The sequence below is a fragment of the Dromaius novaehollandiae genome, chromosome 1 (genome assembly GCF_036370855.1).
Source record: "Dromaius novaehollandiae isolate bDroNov1 chromosome 1, bDroNov1.hap1, whole genome shotgun sequence".
In the NCBI taxonomy this organism is placed as follows: domain Eukaryota; kingdom Metazoa; phylum Chordata; class Aves; order Casuariiformes; family Dromaiidae; genus Dromaius; species Dromaius novaehollandiae.
This window is the reverse complement of record NC_088098.1, coordinates 218,853,350-218,870,264: the sequence shown is the minus strand read 5'-3', so window position 1 is coordinate 218,870,264 and position 16,915 is coordinate 218,853,350. Positions and strand designations below refer to the sequence as shown.

Here is a 16,915-nt window from a genome sequence, read left to right as displayed (position 1 = left end):
GGCAGTGTGAGGGTCTGTCAGGGGTGTGTGGGTCTGGGTGATGTGTGGGTCTGGGCAGTGGGCGGGTGTGTCGGGGCATGTGGGTCTGGGTGATGTGGGGGTCTGTCAGTGATGTGCGGGTCTGGGCAGTGTGTGGGTCTGGGCAGTGTGTGGGTCTGTCGGTGTGTGGGTCTGGGTGATGTGTGGGTCTGCTATGGGTGTGTGGGTCTGGGAGGTGTGTGGGTCTGCTGTGGGTGTGTGGGTCTGGGCGGTGTGTGGTGGGTTTGTCAGCGGTGTGTGGGTCTGGGAGGTGTGTGGGTCTGGGAGGTGTGTGGGTCTGTTAGGGGTGTTATGGGGCAGGCGGTGTGTGAGTCCCCCCCCGCCTGGTTCCAGCAGTGTGTGGGGCAGACCGCGTGTGGGGCAGACCCCGTGTGGGGCAGCGGGCAGGGGTTCCTCTGCGGTGCCGGGGTGCTGCTGGGCCCAGCCCCAGGGCCACCTCTCCCTGTGGGGCTGGAGGCGGCACGGCTGTCCCGGGGCACTTGGGGGGTCACCAGGGTGGTGCACGGGGGCTGTTAGGGGGTGCTGCCTCCCTGCCCCACAAGTGGCTATGGGGTGGGCACTGGGTGCCCTGCAGGTGGTTATGGGGTGGACTCTGGTTCCTCCCACCCCCCATGTGGTTATGGGGTGGGCGCTGGGTGCTCTCCTGCCCCCCATGTGGTTATGGGGTGGGCGCTGGCTGCCCCCCGGGTGGTTATGGGGTGGGCGCTGGGTGCTCTCCTGCCCCCCGGGTGGTCTCCCAGCCCCTCGGGGGGCTGAGCCTGACCCCGACGGTGCAGGCAGCAGGTGCCGGCGCTGAGCCGTGGGGCCGGGAGCGCGGCACCCCACGGCGGGGGGACGGGCCCTGGCTCTCCCTCCGGTGAGCGGGCGGCACCGGCTGCAGGAGACATCCACGGCCCGGATTTAAGGACGGGGGAAAAGAAGCCGGGAGGCCGCAGGCTCGTTAGTGCGACCTCGTCAGCCTGGAGACGCAGGAAGGTGGTCACGGGGGGGGGGGTGTCCCTTGTGAGACCCCCAAGCCCCGCTGCGGCGGTGCCGCCCCGTCCCCGCTTCACCCCGGAGCGCGTGGGGTGGGGGACAGCGGTGGGGGAAGGCGCTGCGGGAGGTGGCACAACGGAGCGGGACGGATCCCGCGGGAACGTGCCCGTGGGGTCGGTGATGTGTGCGGAAATACCGTCACCGGAGTGACCTTCTCCAGGGCTTCCGCGTCCCAAACCAGGCCGCGTGGGCAGCACGGGGCACGTCGGCACCTGCCCCATGGAGGGGCTCCCAGCCGCCTCCGGGGCTGGCTCCGGGGCTGGTGCGAGCAGGGATGGCTCCTAACGAGGTCCCTGGCTCCGTTTCCCCCCTTCTCCAGTCGCTCCTGTTGGAGCTTCCCAGACTCTCCCTGTTCCGCTAAACCTTTATCTAATTTGCGCCTGAAAGCGTCTGCGGGCTCTCGAGTGCCTCCCGCCCTGGAGAAAATGTCTCCTTTCGTTTAAAAGCTCCCATCCGCCCGGATTAGCTTCGGGGCTTCCTCCTCCCAGGTGTCGGCACGTCCCTGAGTGCTCTGTCTTCTCCCCGCGCCCGCTTCCTCGGGTGACGGGGACACCAGCCCGTTTGCCCAGGGACGTGCGGGGTCTAGGGCGAGCCCCCCCGCCCCGAGCACCGCCCTTGCAGACCGGCTCCCGCTGCCCCCCCGACCCAAGCTCGCGCGCGGCCCCCGTCCCCGTCCCCATCCCCGTCCCCGCGTTGGCACCGTGCTCGGTCCCCCGGCTGTGCCGGGCGGCGGTGGCTGCAGCGCGACCTCCCGCAGCCCCTTCGCTGGGCCCTCAGCAGCGTCCCCGGGCGCCGGGCCGCGTCCCGTCCGGCCCCCGGCCTTGGCCCCCTTCCAGGCAGCAGGAAACCGGCCGCCAGCAGTGCTGGTGTATTCCTGCCTGCATTCCTGCCTGTTCCCGTACTCCCGCGTGTGTGACCTGCGTTCGGGTCCCGGCACGGTCGCTCCTCTCCGTGGCCGTTCCCGTGGCCGCGGTGCCCCGGACCAAGGCGCGAGGAGCCGTTCACGGCGGCCGGCGTCGCCTGCAGCCGCGCAGCGCGGCACAGCAGGGACAAGGGGGTCTGTCCCTCTCTCCCCCAGCTCTCAAGGGTGGGACGCTCCATCCTTAACGTGACCACGTCCCTGCTGCCGCCGGCACCCTCGGGGACGGCCCTGGGCGCTGCCCGTCCGCGCGCCCGGAGACCCCGAAGCTGCTGCCGGAGCCTGGCCCGGGACTGCCTCGTGCGGCCCTTCCGCGTTCGGCTGCGCAAGCAGCGTGTTTGGAGAGACGGGTCGAGCTCACCACGGACGCCAGCAGCCCCCGCGGAGGAAGCGGGGTCCCTGCGCGGGTGAAAAACTGCTTGAAAGGGGCTGGGAGCAGCGGCTGCCTCTGGCTGACGAGGAAGGTCGGTGGCTGCGGGGTTTGCGGGGGTCTGTGCTGGGCTCTGAGCTATGCGGCACCTCCACAAAGGACCTGGAAAAGGGAAGCAATACAGAGTTTTGCTCACGGCATGGAGCAGCAACGCAGGGCAGGACAGAAGAGGGGCAAGTCCGAGGAACTGCAGAGGAACCCTCTGCGATGAGCACCTGGGCGGTAACACAGCGAAGGCAGTTGGGCAGCGCTGAGCGGAGGACGCTGCCCGCGGGGAATGTCCCTGCCGTCTCAGCAGTCCGTCAGCGCTCCGCAGCGAGACCACGGGACGGTGAAAAACCTCCCTGGGAGCCATCAGCCGAGGTGACCGAGGCTGGTAAAAACCGTGGGTGGTGCAGGGGACATGGCTGCTCGCTGCCGTCCCGGCACAGATAGGACTTGGGGTCGTCGTGGGAGCCAGGCAGGTGGTTCTTCGTGCCGTGGGCGGCTGAATGCCTTGGCCTGGGTGCTCGCGGTTTGCTTGGGTCAAGGGGAGGCTGTGGAAGAGGAAACCAGAGGGCCGTGACCACGAGGACGTCAGCTCCGGCCCGGCAAGCCGGGGAGCTGCAGCCTTTGGAGGCTGAGAGCGCGTTTGGGGAATGCTTGCTCTGTTCCTGGGCTCTTCCCTGGGCTTCTCTGCTGTGCACCACGGAGGAGGGATGCTGTACGAGGCGGACCTCGGTCTCACCCAGCATGGTTGCTCTTCTGCTGTGTCCTTATGATCCAGAGTGCTTTGCATGTCTGCCCGGGTCTCCCGCCCATTGACCAGTCTGCCAAGGTTTGTCTCATTCATACATTTTATCAGCAGCTATTTTAAATTCACTTCCAGATTACAATGAAAACGTGGAGAAAGCTGTGGCTCTGGAATGAGAAATTCTGTATTTGATGAGGAGTCGTCGTCACCAGAAGCTACTTCTATGAGGTCTATCGTTTCTCGAGTTCCCTGCATTGAAGCATGTTTTATTGATGCTGCTTAATGCTAATTTCCTGGTGGAATACCGTGTGGTGTGTTCCCGGTGTCAATCAGTACACGTTACACCGAGGCAGCTACATTCATCAGCCCAAACTTCCATCGGAGCTGTTTTCCACAGAGCAGTGTTGATAGGTGTTAATTATCTCCGTAGTCTTTTAAGTCTTCGGTTATAAATTCTAGCTTGCACGAGCTGCATTTTGGCGTGATTTTAGCACTGTTGCTGCCTGCCAGGTTTCCTCAGGCATTGAAAAGTGTCTCCAGTGCGGGCCCAGCAGATCGAACGGGAAAATTGCCCGTTCTGCTGCGCTCCTGGATGTCGCTGCAGCAGGGAAGGTTAATGCGGAGCAGACATCCAGCTTGGTGGTACCCGAAGTTGTTTCCCGTGTTGCGACCAGGCAGGTGCGTTGGTCTCTGCAGCGCGAGGACGTACGGTGATGGTGTCCGGGGTCAGACGGGCACGGAGGTGTTGCCCCGAGCGTGGACGGTGTCGTCTTCCAGGGGAGGTCTCCCCTGCCGTCGCTCGAGGGACCATCGCTCTCGGGGCTCCAGGGCCGCAGGCTGCAGGCGGGACGCAGTGCCCTGCCTGGGGCTGGTGGCCCCGGTGGGCAGCGTCGCCCGGGGCTGCGGCTGCGGAGGGAGATGCCGGCGGTGGGGAAAGCTGGGGCGGCCCCTGGCCGTGCCCCGCCGTGGGGCTGGACGTGGCGGCGTTCGCACCCTGACCCATGGGCTTTGTCTGTGCGGGGGGAGAACCGGAGCTCAGTGCACGCGGCTGGGTGAGCCCAGGGGCGCGGGAGGCCGGGGACCGACCGGCAACGTGGGCCGGCTGAGGGACGTGGTGCAGAGCGGTAGCTCGGCAGGAGAAGAGCCCCGGCATGCAAAGCCCCGGGACGGCGTGACGGTGGGTGCTGCAGGTCCTGCACGCGGGGGAGATCAGCTGCACGTCCCAGCAAAGCCGGACTCCAGCTTTTCCCCCCGCTTCCCGCACGGAGCGTATGTCACGCGGCTGCGCCGGCTCTGCTGGGGCTCTGGGATGCACGAGTGGCTGCAGCTGGTACCCGGTCCCGGCGGCACACGTCCACCGCGGGCGGCTGCCCTGGGAAGGTCCTGGGCAGAGGAGGAGACAAATGTGGCTGCAGGAAGGCCAAGGCCGGTGGGTCGGCTACGGGGAAGGTGCCTGGAGTCAGATCGGCACAGCGAGGGCTGGGATCCCTCCTGCAGGTCTTTCTCTTACGGGCAAGTGAGGAACAGACGTCAGGGCAGGAAATAGGGGTGCTAACGTGGCAAAGGAATATGCTTGAGCTGTTGTTCTGAACTCTGCTAAAGCCACCTCTGAAAAAACTTGCTATTCTTGGGAGAACACCTGGGAGAACATGCTTATGTTGTCCTTAATTACGATTTGTAAAGGATGGTGTTTTCTCTCCGGTACTTTGGGGTTTTTCCTTGCGTAACTAATGTTGTGCCAGACCTTGGTATGGACTTTGGTTGTCTTTGGTTCCTCCAACCTTCTTGGAAGTTTGATCATGGCATCAGCACTATGGGGTAAATGTGGCCTGTTTTGGTCGAGGTGGTGGCCAGCGCGAGGTAGATACTGATTTCAGGGAACATGTCTTGGCTGATTGCAGGTCATCAGAAGCAGCTCAGCAACAGCATGATGCAAACCAAAGTGACCCACCCCAAAAGCCAAGCGGTGGTCACACCGGGTTTGGACCTCTGCCAAGGTCGTAGGAGATATACAGACTTTTTTGCTTTTCCATCCTGGGAGCCATTATCACCACCAGGATTTGCAGATTTAGACCCAAACAGCTTGCGGAGATGACGCGCCCGTGGGCTTGCACCGCGTCTCCACTTCCCCGTCAACGGGGCGGTTTTCTAACGACAGAGGCCCCGGTGACGGGCGTCGGGGGCAGCAGGCTGGATGCTCTCAGGCCACCACTGTCGTTCACGTTTCCATATTTCAAGACTTCCTTCTTGCCAGCGTTGCTCAGATCTGCTCTCAGCTGAGCAAACTAGGTTTCTCAGCCCCAAAATGCTGCTGCTCTGCTGCTCTGTTTCCTGGGGCTGCCGGGTCGGGAGGTGCCGGCTTCCCCGAGCTCCGGCTGCAGCCCCGGGGCTGCTCCTCTGCCCCGCAGCAAGTGCCCAAGGACGTGGGAGAGCCCCGGTCTCCTGATCGCTGCCGCCAGCGGGACGTTGTCCCCGGTGCTGTGCTTTATTTTGCATCGTGAAGCCGGTGGCTGCCGAGACCCGAGTGCTCTTCTTGCACATCGGCACAGCATTAGCAATTTTGTAGACATCTGTAGTTTCCCCAGTAGTTTCTCCGTGATTTATTAACAAACACTGACAGCAGGCCAAGGATCCCATTCAATTCGTCTAGGACCCTTGAGTGTATTTTGAGTTATTTCAGCCAAGTAATAAAAAGAATAGCAGATGCTCTCTAACGTTTCCTAATGAACTGGAAAGCGCTTTTGTCCTCTGAGATATGGACGCATCATCCTGCTGCTCGGGAAAGGGAGAGGGCAATACTGATCTTACGGTTCTGCATTTATCGTGTCCGGCAGTCCCACCTCTGATCCCCTTTTACTCCGACACGCCCGCCGAGCCCAGGTTCTGCCTGTCCTTGGCTCTGCTGGGCACGACGTTTCTGCAGTGTTTGACTCCTCTATGCAGTGCCGGTGTGCCGTAGATTGCATTTTCTATAGGTTGCTATATGTGCCTCTCCCCAGCCGTTTCCTTTCTCGTAGGTCGCTTTGTTGTTTCCTATCCCCGTGTTCCCAGTGGCTCTTAGATGTTGCCGGTGCCACAGGTGAAGCAGTTTCTTTTCTCTTTCCAGTGTTATAAACCTCACATCTCTTTAGCTATGTGAAGAAACCCACTACAGAAAGCTGCTAATTTACTCCTGTTTTGGTATTTTATGTATAAATTTTAATGCCATTCGTTCATTTTTTTCCAAAACAGCCTTTCACTGCATGAAACAGGATGAAAATACCTGAGAATCCCAGGCCAAGGAGCAGGAGAAAAGCAAGCCAGGCCTCCACTTACACATCTTTCCCTGGCAGTTTTGAACGACAGCGTTTGCCCAGCGCAAACCGGCTGAACCCACGTTGCTCATCCTCGGCTGAGTCCCGGGGATGGATCTGGGGCGGAAGGAGCCGGGCACAGCCCCAGCGCAGGTCCAGCCTGGCCACCAGCAGGTCCCGGCCCCTCGGCGGCTTCTCTGGGCGCGGGCGGATGCGCCTGGTTAACGTCCCGCTGCCAGGAAGCCCGGAGCATCCACGGCGCTTTTTCCAGTGGCGTGTTGTATTTTTATTGGGTCTCCAGTGTGAACAGACAGGTTTCCCCCCAAAACGTGGGGAGCGGTGGCCCCTGGAGGATCTGAGTTCCCTAATCCCGCCGTGCAGAGGGCTTCACGGCACTGGCACCGGGCACTTGGGGCGGGGGCTCCTGTGCCCGCGGTGGCTCCGTTCCCGGCGGATGGAGAGCAGCAAGCCCGGTCCAGGGGGGCTGCTGGGGCACCGGCGTCCGGCGGCGGCGGGTCCTGTGCAGGGATCCGGCACGCTGGGGCTCTCCAGGGCAGCCGCTGGCCGGCAGGGAGCTGGGGGGGACGTGAGCGCTCAGGGACGCGTGCAGGGCTTTGCCGTTGGCAAACGGCCCTCGTGCAAGGAGGGGCCACCCTCAGCCGTGGCACCTTCTCCGAGAGACTGGGACTTTCTGCCTTCAAACTCGGTATTTTCCCGTTGGTGAGGACCTTCATCCCCGGCCACATGAAGACTGGGCAGAGCTGATCCCAGAGCCATTAGGAGACAGCCCTGGGACGTGGCGGAGGATGGAAAAGGCATGGAAAAGGCAAAAGTAGCCCCTGTCTTTACAAGGGAGAAAGGAGAAGCTGGAGACCTGGGGGATTAGTGAGTTTAGCTTCATTTCCTGGAAGGAAACTGAAGCAAATAATCAGATGTTTCTGAGCCCCTGCAAGGTGACAAGGAGCTGGGTAACAGACAACCTAAGACTTCTCCTCGAGATCAGATTGATCTGTTTTTCTCTACAATATATAATAAGCCCAGGAGTAGGGAGAATCAGGAAATACCATGTGTCATGAGCCCTGCAAGATATTTCGACACTGTCTTGCATAGCATCCTCACATGGCAGCTAGGGAAATATGAGTCAGATAAAAATGTTGATAGAAACTGAAAAACATGTTGGATAAACATATCTGGGAGTAACCAGAGCTCATAGTCCAAACAGGAAGGAAGTGCTGGAAGGGGTTCTGCAGGGATGTCCCAGGTGGAGCCCTGCTAATTGTTTTCATTAGCAAAATATACAATGGGGAGGAGAACAAAGCTGTTAAACTTGCAGACAATGCGAAGTTGGGAGGGGGTTCAAGGACTTGAGAAAAGAGGATTACAACGAAAAATTGATTCAAATTTGAAATGATCTGGAAAAAAAGGATGAAGTTGACCGGGACCAGTGCCATGCGTGTGGTTACAACCAACTGCATGCAGGTGGGATGGGGAACAGCCGGACAGGTACTGGCTCTGCAGGAAGGAGCTGAGTTGGTGGTGGACCACAGGCAGAACACGAACTGAAAATGCCCAAATGGTGCAAAAACCGGCAGTTCTCTGCCAGCTGCATGAACAGTGTCATCTACAAGGCGAATCCGTCTCCCCTCCACGCTGGCAATCTCTCTGCTCTGGGCCTGTGCTCAGGTGGGTGTTGCTGTTTGGGAAGAGGTGGATCAGCTGGAGGGAGTCCAGAGAAAAACAAGCTGGCTGAGCCAGGCTCTCGTGGCTGGTGCAATCTGGGGTCCGTAGAGGATGAGCTTTCCCAGTCCGGTGCTCAGCTCCCGCAGGAGAACATCCCACCACCCCGGCTCCTCTCCACCAGCGGAGTTGAGGTTGCGGCCGGGTGGTGAGTGCAGGGTAGGAGGTGGGTCCCTGTGGTCTCCAGGAGGGGTTTCGGTCTTCCCTTGCTGCAGAAGGTCCCTTGGACGGATGGTGATGGAGAGATGTAACATTCTTCGTGAGGCGTGTGACTGTTCTTCACGACGTTCAGTTAAAAACATAGCTCTGTGTCACCCTGCGTGGCAGGTTAATGAACAAGGAGGAATTCACGGTGCTCCGGGAGCAGCTGCTAGAGGAATTCCTCCTCCGAGAGGGCTCTCCCGGTGAGGGCTGCAGAGCCAGTGCTTGGTCTATCGGCGTCAACATTTTCATCAATGATCGGAGAATAAATACAAATCTTGGCTGGCAAAACTGTGAGATGCAGAGATTAGTAGAGTGGAAATTAATGATGGAGACAGAGCAGTCTCACGGAGCCATCTGGACTGCTTGGCAAGACGGGCCCCTTCAAATGAAATGCATGTTAATAGAGATGGAAAATATGTCCGCGAGTAGGGACTGCGCCCTGGCCTTGGATTTTCAAAGCAGTCATAGACGAGCAGCTCATGTGCTCCAGGCTGACACGGGAGCAGAGCCCTGGGATCTGAGGGACCGCAGAGGTGGGAACGGGAGCAGATCTGGAAGTGCAGAAAATGCAGGAAAGAGCCACAGAGGGTGATGCAGGTGGGGAAAATGCCTCCTAGCCAGAGAGGAGGAGTTCAATCTGCTGAGCTGATCAGGAAGGAGGCTGAAGGCAACTTGTTGTGGAGCATCAATGCCGTCATGAAGAGCAGCGCTGGGTGCTGGTGGCCCTGTCGTCAGGAGGAACAGGACGGTCGGGGACCAGCAGCCGGTAGCTGGAAGCAGACACATTCAGCTTAGAAATGAGACACACATTTGTTAGCTGTGGGGATAATTAAGGAATCCCTGAATGTACCCCCACAGCGAGCTGTGGCTGAATCTGCTTGAAACATTTGCAAAACTCCTAGGAGAAACCACAGATTTTCCTGAACTGGAAGTTTTCTGTGGAGTCAATTTAGACAAATCTCCCACCGTGAAGCTGTGTTTGGGGACGGGGCTGTGGGGGTGAGGAGCCCGTGGGGTGGCCTGGGGACACGCAGGGCTCGAGTGTCCGGTGCGGAGCAGAGTGCTGGTGGCTGCATGGGGCCGCATGCAATTTTCTCAAATCCTTCATGGACTTCAGGCCCCAAGGACAGCAAATACCTCCTGCATCCTGCAAATGATGTTCCTGGTTGTGCCCCTTGCTCGGGTGTTTGTCTGTCTGCAATAGCTTGCTGCTGCCGGGGCAAGTTTCCAGTCCTCCACCTGCCCTCTGAAGTGCCTGCAGCCCTCCTTGCTTAATGTGACCGGCTGCTTTTGCAAACCGTGCTCCGTTCTGTCCTCCAAAACCAATGTGAAAGTGTTCTCTGTTCTCTGCACTGAGAAAAGGCCTCTTTAGTATGCACACAGAAACATCACGTGGAACAGTCCCCAAAGTCAGGTCAACTTTACACTCACAGCTCTCCTCCTAGCTCCTCGCTACCATCCTGTTAAGGACAGGCATCAGACTGGTTTGACCTGCTTTGCTCTTGACGGGTCTCCGCGGGGTTGTTCCGAATCCCTGCCTGCATTCCCGGGAGCACAGGGGCTGCCACCCGGGGCCAGACCCCTGGTTCGGTGTCCAGCAGAGCGCGGGGTCCTTGGGGCCTGCCTTGAGGAGACCTGGCCACCACGGCAGCCGTGCTGATGCCTACCCCGGGCATGGTGAGAGGTCTCCGTGCCAAAAGGCTGCAGCTCCACGCAGCTGGGGCAGTTCTGGTCTCCTGGGTCTGCGCAGCTGCCGGTTTGGAGGGGCTGAACCCAGAAAAGGAGCCTTGCAGGGTCTGTGAAACCTCTGATCCCAGGCAGGACTGGCAAGAGCTGGTGCGTTTGAGCACGCAGCCTGAAGCATCCCAAGCTGCATTTGCTGAGCTTCCTCCTTCTTAAGAAGCTCGATGCCTGAGACTTGCTCCTTTGATGAACTCTGAAGTGTGAGGAGCTGCTGTGCCAGAGACTCTCTGATACAACCCAGAAACAATGCACTGCTGTTAGGAAAATAAGGGCATGCCTGCAGCGGATGCTCATTCAAGAACACAACGATGAAGCAAGCTGTAGCTGTGTTTCCCTTAGCGCCTGCCCAGCTTGCAGCAGCCTGAGGTGCAGAGGCTCCCCGACATGCCCTGGCTGCACGGGGGTGTCCGGGGGTCCTGTTCCTCTGCCCGTCCCCGCGCCAGGGCAGCGGGTTGCTCTTCCGCAGGACAGCGTCAATACGCAGAGACCGTGTTCGCGACCCTGGTCAGCCTGGCCTGTGCCGACACCGCGGCCACCAAGGGTCACCGCCTGACCGTCACCTCTTGTTGCTCTTCATCACCCTCTCCTCCCATCTCCTGCCTGTCCTCCAAAGCGTGCCAGCCCCAAGGCCCTCAGCACCGGCAGCTCCTGTGTCCGTGTCTTCCTCCTCTTCTACATCACGGTTGTTTTCACCTTCCTCAAGCACTGCTCCAGCCCCTGCCTGGTTCCCTGCGCCCGCGTCCTCGTCACCAGCGTGCAGCTGCTGGTGCCCCACGCTGAGCCCCGTCGCCCACCTGGTGCCGACCGAGACGATCCAGGACGGGGTGCTGGAGGTTTCCTTCTCGGGGAGGACTGAGCGCTGCAGCTGACCAAGCTGTGGTGAGCTCCTCTCACCTGTGACGAAGGGCACTGCTCCCAGCCTGGCACGGGGCACGCACATTTTGCTGGGGTGGCCCCAAGCTGCCAGCACGATGGCTTAGCCTCACACGCAGCAAGCAGCAGTAGCCCTGCACTGGGCCCCACTTCTCCAATGCAGTCGTCGCTCCTTTTTGCAAAAAGCTCTTGGATGAAGCTGGGAGGAGAGGGGCAAGGCGCAGCTCCTGCCCTCCTACCCGGTCAGCAGGGCTCCTTGCACTCTCTGTTCTCCACTCATCCCAGGGCCAGGAACCGCTGGACGCCTCCAGCAATGCCCCAGGCTGCTCCGAGTACTCTGCCTTTTGCAGGCGTGGTCTGGGTACACCCGGCAGCTCTGGGTATATCATGTAGTCCAGACATGACTAAAGGACTAAAGATCATCTCTGCCGATGGAAGAGCGGTTTCCGTGCCTGGGAAGTGGGAGCTGTATTGCAATTAATGGGAAGAATGGCCTGACAGAGGCCTGGATGCTAACTGGGGGAGAGTGCGTTCTCAGGCATTTGTTCTGCCCCGCTCCCGTCTTCCCGAGGTGCTCCGGAGCCATCCTTCTTCCCAGCACCCTGCGGCTGGTCTGCGGCACCCCCGCCTCCAACAGCAGCGAGAGCAGGCGGGTGGGAGAGAAAGCAAGTGATGGGGGAGCCTCTGTGGCAGGCGCCGATGGAAAAGTGAAACAAAAGCACTCGCCAACGATTAATCAGGACCCCAAAATAGAATACTGGCCTTTTTCCCAGCCAAAAGGCCTCCCATGCTTAGATATGCTGTAGCTGTTGTCCATCTGCGATAGTGGGAAAGCTCTGGCACTGCAATAACGCAACTCAAAGTCTACGAGCGGCCCATGGTGGAGACGCGGCATCCAGGGTGGCGTGTGATCGGCGAGGGACTGGGAACGAGCGGTGCTGCTTCCGCACACCTACTTGCAGGCTTGGCCAGCGCAGAGCGCTGTGAATCACGCCTGAAGATTTGCCAGGGAAGGCAGGAACATGTGGAAACTGGGCTGCTTGAGCAGTGCAGACACGTGCGAAGGTGGAGAGGGAGACGGTGGGGTGCAGGGTGCATGCTGGAAGTGCGCATGGGGCAACGGAGATGCATGAGAAAGATCCCGCATTTCCATTTCTGCAGTCAGTGGGGCAAAGACCCCTGCTGCTCTTCTTCTGCCTCTTTATGGCCGAGGCAGAGATTGTCCTATATTCGTGATGCCAGGAGATGATCAGAGGAAACCTGTGTCGCTCCCAAGAGGAAACATGAGGACTGTTGACGCTTGGAGAGTGCGCGTCTGAAATGTGGGACAAGGTCTGTGCCCTCAAGCATAGGAGAAGTCCTGTGGCTATGACTCACTGCGATTCCCTTTTTGGATGCAAAAATTCTGAGCTTAGTGTTTGCTTCCCATCACAGCTCCCGGGAATGACGCCTGATGGCAGGGAGTGGAGGAGGAGGCGTCTGCAAAGCGCAGCCTGGCTCTGTCCCTGCAGACCCGCTCCGGAGCTCGGCAGCGCTGGCACTTGGGTGCCCAAAGCTGGAGCCTTGTCCCTACCAGCGGAGGACAGCCCTCGTCTGCAGACAGGGTTTCTAGCTTGGGAGTAGATGCCATTCGCTAGGCGAGTGCTGGGGAGCTGTGAAAGACACTTGTGTTGCCTCCGCCGCGCACCGGGGCGTGTGCGATCGCTCTGCATCCCAATCAGCTGAAAATAGCAGCGCCGGCGAGGCAGCCTCGGCGTGACGGCATTGGCAGTGGCTCTGCCCGCGTGCGCCTGCGCGTTGGCACCCGCGGGGCCGCCTGTGTGTGCATGCAGGCATGCATGTGCATGCACACGCGTGTGTCCTTGCATGTCCCCATGGGGACCCAGGCCCTCCCGCTGCTTCCTGAGGGTCTAAGTGAGTTGCACCAGACAGGTCTCCTTTTGCTTCATGTCTCCACCAGCACAGACTCACGGAAACACGCCGGTGGGACGGGACCTCTGGCAGCCTCTGGTCCACCCCAGCCCCCTTAAGCCAGGGTAGTTAGACCAGGTTGCTCAGTGTCCAGTCACGGTCTGAGGATCTCTAAGGATGGAGATGCTGAAGTGCTTTTGTCCCCTCTCCCAGTGTGTGACCAGCTCAGGGCTGCACCGGTCTGCTCCAGCCTGTCACCATCGGTCTGGTGCTGGGGGGACCCAGCCTGGACATGGCACCGGTCAGCCACCTGCATCCCCCGGGCTGCTGCTGCCTCGAGGGCACCATGTCTCTTCCAGGACCCCTGAACATCCTCCCCCAGCCCCGGGGCAGGACTTGGCGGTCGCCTTCGTGGCCCGTGCTGTCCCTGCCAGGCACGTCTCGGCCTGTCGAGGTCCTCTTGGGTAGCAGCCTGCTCGCCGGTGTGTTGACCTCGGGATCATCTGGACTTTGTGCTGCTGATCACCACTTCTGAGCCCATGAGCCAGCCAATTTTCCACTCACCTTATCTTCCATTTATTCAGGCCCTATCTACACAGTTTGGCGTACACGGATACTGCAACTTGCAGATGCCAAGGCGAGCAGCACCCTCTGCTCTCCCTGTGTCCGTGCAGGGTCACCTCGTTGCAGGAGGCAGTCAGGCACGACGTGTCCTCGCTAAATCCATGCTGACTGTTCCCAGCCCCTTCCCGTCCTTCACGCGCCTGGTCAGGGCTTCCCGGAGGATTTGCCCCATCACCTGCCCAGGCACCGATGTGAGGCCGACCAGCCCGTGGTTCCCAGGCAGATCCTCTTTCTTGCCCCCTTGAAGATGGGCACGGTGCTGATCTTTCTATTCAGGGTCCTTCCCTGGCCACTGCGGCTTTTCAAAGCTGTTACTCTCAGAGGCCAGGGGGGTAGGTGACACCATGGGGCATAGGATGGGCGACGCGTCCACCCCGTCCCAGCTCAGGCACCGCTGCCTCGTGTAAACTGGCCAAGCTCCGTCTTAAAACTAGCAGGAGTTTTTGCCTCGACTGTTCCATTAGTCCGGATCGTTGCTCCCTGTCTCCTCTGGCAGGGAAAACCTCCTGCAAAAATTGAAATTGGATTTCCTGGTCGTTGTGGAGTGTGAGGCTCAGTATCGTTGCGAATTAGATATCGACTGAGAGAGAGAAAAGAGAGTCTGGGATTTGCAGGCGGCAGAAGGGAGGTGGGTGACTGTGGCTGCAGAGGACAGTGCTGAGGAACTGAACGGTCCGTGGCGAAGGACAGCTTAAAATTTGGCGTCTTCACCTGCAGATCAGTGCAGAAGGCACACTACTGCCGGGAGCCGGGAGCTGATTAGCAGCGTTTTGGGGGTCTGGGTGGGGACATCTGGTCAGTGCACAGCGGCGGTCAGGACAGGACGAGCAGGGTGCCGGGACACCGGGGGACGGGGAGCAGCACGGCCAGGACGGTGCAGGGCTGATGGCCGTTCTGACGCAAGCAACGCAGGACTGCTGAGGGCGAGAAGGTGGAAAAGGACCTGAAAAAAAGCTGAGCTCTTACCTCAGAAAGGAGATGGAGGAAAACAGACACAGTGACTGGCCATAGATATCTCCGTGGCCTCTCCCGGGCAGACTGGCGCTTTGCTCGCTGCCAGCGCGGTCCCCGGGAAGGCCCCAGCTTTCCCGTGTGTTGCAGGCTGCTCCCTGGAAGCTGCTGCGGCGTGAACGGCTCTTCTGAATGGCGGAAGGTTTCGGTCCCGACTCGGACCGATGAATGCAGAACGCAAGGCGTTTCTGTCCTGGTGACACTGCAGCGAGTCCTGGCTTTGCTGGTGCCTGGGAAGCGCCCAGAGGGAATGGCACTGAGCATCTGCTGGTTTGGCCATGGGGAGACCAGTTTCTCCCCTCAGCCTGACATAGACGTTTCTCACTCACACCTTCGCTGCCCTGAAACCAGGCATCCTTCCACGCCACACACCCACGGTTCCCCAGTAACTCGTGTCAGTGCGTGTTGTGCTCCCTTGGGTATGATAAAAATGACAACTAGAAGCTAAAATACGATGTTCAGCACCCTCCTTTGAGCCCCAACACACGTGCCAAGCTCTCACCCTGCTAAGGGCAGCAGGAATGGGTTGTGCCCTGCAGGAATGGGTTGCTATCCAGCAGGAATGGGTTGTGTCCAGCAGGAATGGGTTGCTATCCGGCAGGAATGGGTTGTGTCCAGCAGGAATGGGTTGCTATCCGGCAGGAATGGGTTGCTATCCAGCAGGAATGGGTTGTGTCCAGCAGGAATGGGTTGCTATCCAGCAGGAATGGGTTGCTATCCGGCAGGAATGGGTTGTGCCCTGCAGGAATGGGTTGCTATCCAGCAGGAATGGGTTGCTATCCGGCAGGAATGGGTTGCTATCCAGCAGGAATGGGTTGTGCCCAGCAGGAATGGGTTGCTATCCGGCAGGAATGGGTTGCCGTCCTTTGCAGGTGATGCTCTGCCTGGGGGGGCTGCACAGAGAGCACTAAGCTAGAAAAAGTGACCAACAGAAAGTAATTCACTGTCACTGCAGGAAACCTGGAGACTTCAAGGGGATAACTCACTCCTGCCCTGGCCAGAGTAACTCTGTCTGGAAAAGCACAACAAGGTCTCTGGGGCTGTAGGGAAATGCCTGGTGAGACGATACGTGTCTGAGATATAAATGCCTTTCTCTTGCTGTCCGGGGGGAAACGAAGCCTTCCCAGACTTCCCCGCCGTGCAGGGACCGCGCAGACAGGCCTGCGGACGGGCAGATGCACGCGCTTGCGTAGGAAGAGGTAAGTGCTGGTTGGCTGTGCGTGGGCAATACCGGGTTATGTTAATGAATCTGCTTTTATATAACAATTCCCGGGGCTTGCTACGTGTTGGCACGGCCCGCAGTAACATAGTGTCCCCCAGCAATATCTTTAGCCAAACGTGCCGGCATCCCGGCACCCCCAGGCACACTGAGCGTCCCCGTTTAGCATCCCGGAGGTGCCAGGGGCTGCACAGAGGGGAGCCGGGGGAGCAGGAGGGATCCAGGGTGCTGGGATCTGGCCCCAGGACACACGCGAGCGTTTCTGCCTTTCCTCAGGTTGCTCTCGAGGGGCTTTGGCTGAAGTTACCCTGTTTCTGGGGAAAGAAGGGTGTGCTGATGGAAAGGGCCCTCCCTGTGCAGGGTCACCGACGCAGGCGTGCCTGGGGTCCCACCACCCCTGCCCGCTCCCGCTCTCCCGGTGCCGCGTGGCCGTTCGGGGCAGCGCTGCCACCCGCACCGTCGTCCTTGCCAGGGCTGTCCTGACCCATCCCCAGACCGGAGATGGGAGATGCACCGAAGCCTTTAACGGGGGGGCACCCTCCTTGCTCAGGCCATGCCATCTCGCATACGCACACGTACATCTGTCTCCCCCCCCCCCACACACATCAAAGGGACCTCGCTGATGCTGCGAGCTCAGGGCTCTCGGATTTGGGGAGGGAGGATTCCTCGCGTGCTCTGCAGCATCTCCATCGCAACAGGGCTTCTGCGGCATGGCCTGGAGTCACTTCAGGGCCGTGGTGGGATGGTGCTCGCTCAACAAGTGGCTAGTCCGTGTTTTATTTTTCCCCAGCGTGTGTGTGGGTTCTTCTCCCCGAGCTCTCTTCAGACTATCCCAGGAAGCTGCAGCTATTTATTTCCTCGCTGTTTATTTCCCGGTGTTTGTCAATACACCAGCTGCTTCCTCGGTGTCCGTGTTATTTACTTTTCACACCCCGCCTGCGAGATGTTATCCTGCCTGTGTAACCGAGGCCCAGGAGGGTTCAGACCTGGAGCATGTCCTGGTGCAGGTGCTTGGTTTGAGACACCTTGACCTCGTTTTTCAGTATCTTTGCATGATTTAGCACTTTGACTTCAGCTGCAGCTGTGGATGCCCAGTGCCACACTTAGACCACAGGGTTTGAAGTCAAAATGCCAAAAATGAGGA

The 16,915-nt window shown here is 59.5% G+C and overlaps 1 long non-coding RNA gene across 1 annotated transcript; it reads left to right on the top strand.

The window, feature by feature from the left end:
* Positions 1-294: 294 nt before the first annotated feature.
* On the top strand, positions 295-15,110 carry LOC135327213 (uncharacterized). Its single transcript, XR_010387357.1, has 3 exons — positions 295-2,786; positions 3,292-3,834; positions 6,388-15,110. It is a non-coding gene; the product is annotated as an uncharacterized LOC135327213 (long non-coding RNA).
* The last annotated feature ends 1,805 nt before the right edge of the window (positions 15,111-16,915 follow it).